The 5,000-nt window shown below is 47.9% G+C and overlaps 1 protein-coding gene across 22 annotated transcripts in view; it reads left to right on the forward strand.

The window, feature by feature from the left end:
- The window catches only part of inpp4b (inositol polyphosphate-4-phosphatase type II B), a 119,734-nt gene that overhangs the window by 56,798 nt on the left and 57,936 nt on the right, over window positions 1-5,000 (forward strand). The window contains exon 1 of one of the 22 annotated variants that reach the window (XM_035531640.2): window positions 1-136. This exon is cut by the window's left edge and continues 128 nt beyond it. The exons of the other annotated variants lie outside the window; for them this stretch is intronic. The gene's annotated coding sequence lies outside the window, so the exon portion shown is untranslated. The remainder of the gene's footprint in view (window positions 137-5,000) is intronic. 22 annotated transcript variants of the gene reach the window in all.

The raw sequence follows: 5,000 nt of genomic DNA on the forward strand, positions 1-5,000 counted from the left end.
AGAATTTTGCTGTATGAGTCTTGGGGTGCTTTATGGACGGAGAGAGCTATTTGGGAGTAGGAACTAAACACAGTTGTTGGAGCGAGAGGACGTTTTTACTACTACATCGCTAAGCTTCAAGGAAGGAGGCCGTTCTGTAAGTGACGTTCAACTTCTATAAGAAAGTCATCTAAAGTCTGGTGTGTTATGAGTGAAGTGTGTGTGATGAGCTGTAGAGTGAACCATCAGAGAGGACCCCGTGTGTGCCTGTGCGTGAAGGTGTTTACACCGTCACCTCTCTGGCTGGGCCTTCTGTGTGTGTAACACTAAAGTTTTCACAAGACACGGCAGTGTATGGTTAAACCTCTCCAGACCTGTTTGACAGTGTAGAAGTTAGGATCCATCCATATGTTTGTCCCTTTCCTAAAGAGCAGTGTTACAGATTGGTGCCATTCCTAACCAGGCTAATAAACGCATTGTGTAGATTAATTACAGGACATATATATTCTCTCCAGGACCTGTTTTTAGAACACTATCTACAACAGCCATAATTACGGATCTCCAAAAGGCCTTTATCCAGGATAGAGTATATGTCTAACACACACAAACACACACAAACACACACACACACACACACACACACACATAGCTGAGTGTATATGTGCATTTAAACATACTCATTATATTTGTGTGTGTTCTCTGCCTCGCTCACATTTGTATATTGGCTGAGATTCCCTGCCTGATCTCCATAGTGAATAGAGTTTCCTTTCAAAACACACATTAACTCATAAGTAACACAATATCCTGGCATTACCATGTCACGTAAGTGTTACATGATAAAAGCGAAAAGCTTTTAATTTGGGGGCTGGTTATCAGGGCGGAGGAGCAGTGGGAAAGATCGCGACCACGCTCGACACCCAAGGCAGATCCTGCTCGCGGTGGTTTTATCTCCTGCTACCACATGGTTCTTCCTGAAACTTCCAAATCTCTCTCTCCCTCCCTCTCCCTCTCTCTCTCCCTCCCCCTCCCCTCTCTCTCTCTCTCTCTCTCTCTCTCTCTCTTTCTCCCTCCCTCTCTCTCTCTCCCTTCCTTTCTCTCTCCCTCTCTCTCTCTTTCTCCCTCCCTCTCTCCCTCTCTCTCTCTCTCCCTCTCTCACTCTCGCTCTCTCTCCCTTCCTCTCTCTCTCCCTCCCTCTCTCTCTTTCCTCCTCCCCCTCCCTCCCTCTCCCCCTCTCACTCTCTCTCACTCTCCCTCCCCCTCTCTTTCCCTCTCTCTCTCTTTCCTCCTCCCTCTCTCTCTCTTTCTCCCTCCCTCTCTCTCCCTCTCTTCCTCTCTCACTCCCTCTCTCTCCTCCTCCCTCTCTTCCTCTCTCTCTCTCCCTCTCTCTCTCCTCCTCCCTCTCTTCCTCTCTCTCTCTCCCTCTCTCTCTCCCTCTCCCTCTTTCCCTCTCTCTGAGAATACACAAGGTCTCTATATAGGATTTTTTTTCTACCTCAGATATCATCCTGTTTGGTTCTGCTTATGGAAGTAATCTGTACCTTCCCCCCACCCACACAGAGTTTAGTATTACAGAAAGTAATTACTCTACCTCCTCCTCAAATCCTAATCCGTACCGTGCGCCAAATTACAGTGTTGTCATTGAGCCACGTGTCCCTGTTCATGTAGGGTCTTCTGTGAACACTGACATTCAGGAGTTTGGCCAGGCTACTGGAGCACATCAGATGTGTGCATGTGTGGTGTTACCTGAAGTGGATTTTGCTCATTGGGTTTCTGTTATGGTGATTATTGAAAAAAATACATCAAATAGGATGTACCAATGTGGGCAAAACCAAGGCCTACATTTAAGTTGGATTGTTCTAAATCAGTTCGGTTACTTGCTACAATTACATAAGCAAACAGGATTGGTTTTCTGTCTGAATCCAAGAGATTGTGCCTTGTGTTTCCTAAATCCATTGTGAAGTACAAGTGTGAAATCTGAGGATTAAACCAAACTGGAAACAAACGTTAAGATGTAACTGAAGGTCGAACAAACCATCTCTCAGAAGGTCAAAGCCTTCAGTGTCCATGTGAATAAGCGTGTCAGTGTTCTCATTTGGCATCCAGAGCTCGGCTGCTCTTCATGAGGTCAGGGTTTCACCAGGTGCACATGCCCATAGCATCACAGCTATCACCGTTACACATGAGCCATTTATGCAGATCATGACTGCCCAATGAGCCCCAGCTGGCTTCCTGTTAAAACCCCTGAGGCTCATGGGAGCTGTAGTCCTCTGGTATGCGGTCCCCTCATTATTCCACCACACGCAGGTTTGGAGGGCTTTCCCCCTTCATCACACCACCTGTTCAGCTGGCCATGACCTATGACCCTAGACAAACCTCGTCCCTATCCTTGTCCTCTGATTGGCTGTGTTTGTGGTCTGTCAGAAAAGCGATAGCCACTGTTCCATCATCCCCAGTATTTATCCCCCATCTTTAGTCCTTCAGCAGGACTGACTGGCTGTCTGCAAGGTGACTCGAAGAAACAGAGTCAATGTCTCACTCCTTTTTCTTGATTTATAGGAGCTTTTAGTGCAGGGAGGAACTTGGGTCTACAAGTATAAAGCAGGCCAGAGTAATAGCCCGTATAACTGAACATTCAGACATAAAAAAGACTTGGAGGAGGACCGTGCACCTGAGAGAATGTGCAAGGTGCTAGTGCCAGGTGTACAGGTGTACAGAGGTACAGAGGTACAGGGGTACAGGGGTACAGGGGTACAGGACTACAGGGGTACAGGGGTACAGAGGTACAGAGGTACAGGACTAGAGGGGTACGGGGGTACAGGTGTACAGGGTTACAGGGGTACAGGTGTACAGAGGTACAGGGGTACAGGGGTACAGAGGTACAGGGGTACAGGTGTACAGGGGTACAGGGGTACAGAGGTACAGGGGTACAGGTGTACAGGGGTACGGGTGTACAGGGGTACAGGTGTACAGGGGTACAGAGGTACAGGTGTACAGGGGTACAGAGGTACTGGGGTACAGGGGTACAGGGGTACAGGTGTACAGGGGTACAGAGGTACAGAGCTACAGGGGTACAGAGGTACTGGGGTACAGGGGTACAGGGGTACAGGGGTACAGAGGTACTGGGGTACAGGGGTACAGGGGTACAGGTGTACAGGGGTACAGGGGTACAGAGGTACTGGGGTACAGGGGTACAGAGGTACTGGGGTACAGGGGTTCCCAGAGTTATGGGTAACTATACTCTTAAGTACAGAGTAATCTAGTAAACAGAGTAACTATGAGAAGCAATGCATGTAGCACGCAGTGGCAAGATACGTAGCAGTGTGTTTAGACTACAAAGTGAATTCAGAGTTTTGAACTGTAGTTACACATTGTTACTTAAAAGTTTCATCTGTAATTATTGATATTACTCTGTGGCTGTGGATATGTAATGTAGAGTGTTATAGATGTTTGTTCTGTGCCTACACAACCGTATAGATGGGTGTGTGGCAAGCAATAGATGCAGAGCGATGATAAACTCAAACCACTTAAGAAAACATTACTATTTTCCAAGCCTGTCTTGGTCACCTAAGGTGGCATAACTAGCTCATTTACAAAGGAGACCTGGAAATGAGAATTCCTATTTACAGCTCACTTTCCTCCCCATTCCTTACATTCATTTAACTGATACAAAAACATCCAGGGCAACTTCAGGTGATGGAGACGTGGCTGGCCAAGTCATACTGCCTGAGCAGAGTGGACATTTTAACACTTCTCTGCTGTGCTTGTTTCCATAGTGGCACTGCATGAAAACCTTTTAGCCTTAATCAGTCATGGGAATATGGGCGGGCGGATTGGTTCCCACCAGTGAGGCGAAGCATCCAGCCACCCTGGACTGGTCTGGACGTTTCTGCAGTACTCTGGCCTGCTGGAGGGCACACTCTCGGCCCTGCTCTCGCTGTGTTCTGTGGTAGTTTAACTGGTCTTTAACTGGTTTTTAACTGGTCTTTAAATGTGGTTAAATTTGTCCTGATGCCACATCTCCGTTCCTGTGCGAGGTTTAAGCGTGAAGCAAGCTGAACCAATGTTCCTCAGGCTAGGTTTCTATTCTAGGGTGGTTACCATAAATTCATGTCCTCCTTACATAAGAAAGATCATATGGAATATAACCTACCCTAATAAGAATAAGGGCTTCATACTGGAGTAGGTAAGCACATCTCAGGACTGACCCGGGACTAGCATGTGGTTGTGGTGGTCTAAACCCTGGATCAGCTCAGTAGTGCTGGATAAAGTGTTGAATAGCTGGAACAGGTGACTTGGACCAGACAGAAACACCCGTTAAAAACACTCACTCATTAGTACACAAATTAGAGGCATCTCAGAAGCGAACGTATATACACACTGTGCAGCCCATGTTGTATGTTGCATGGAAACTCCCTATAGAGTCAGGTCATCAGGTCGTCAGGTCGTCTGGTCGTCTGTCGCCATGCAGTCTGCTAGCTCCCCTCCCTCTTCAGTGGGTGCTGGGTCAGGCTGGACACTGACAGGTGAAAAACACAGACATGTCTGAGCTGAGGTGTGGTCAGAAACTGACTGTGTACTTCTAAGATGCCTGTCCCTAATAGTGGCCAGTGACTGAGTGAGCATGTATGTATATATAAAATACAGTCATATTGCCTGGTTTTCTATCCACTCCAGATATCAGGTCGTTTTAACCAGACAAGTTTCCCCAGGCTCAGGCGACCCCTTCCACATTCACAGAGGAAGAGAGTCAGTGTGTTGGCTTTCAGAGCTCGTCCGGATGGAGCTGCCGCGCGCCACAGGCGGATCGGGCCGCCGAGGCCACGGCGCTGGGCGGGTCGGGTTCGGGCTTCTGGCGATGGCGGAGGTAGGGATTGTGGGAGCAGGGCTGACTTTAATAAGATGGGATTATCACAGCTGCTGACACGTAGGCAGACACACTAGAGCTGCTTAAAGAGTTTAGTGACCACTATCTGAAGAGCAAGACCCACGTAGTGACAGAACACACACACACACTCTCATTT

This window comes from Electrophorus electricus, chromosome 12 (genome assembly GCF_041902795.1).
Source record: "Electrophorus electricus isolate QZ-2024a chromosome 12, ASM4190279v1, whole genome shotgun sequence".
NCBI classification, from domain to species: domain Eukaryota; kingdom Metazoa; phylum Chordata; class Actinopteri; order Gymnotiformes; family Gymnotidae; genus Electrophorus; species Electrophorus electricus.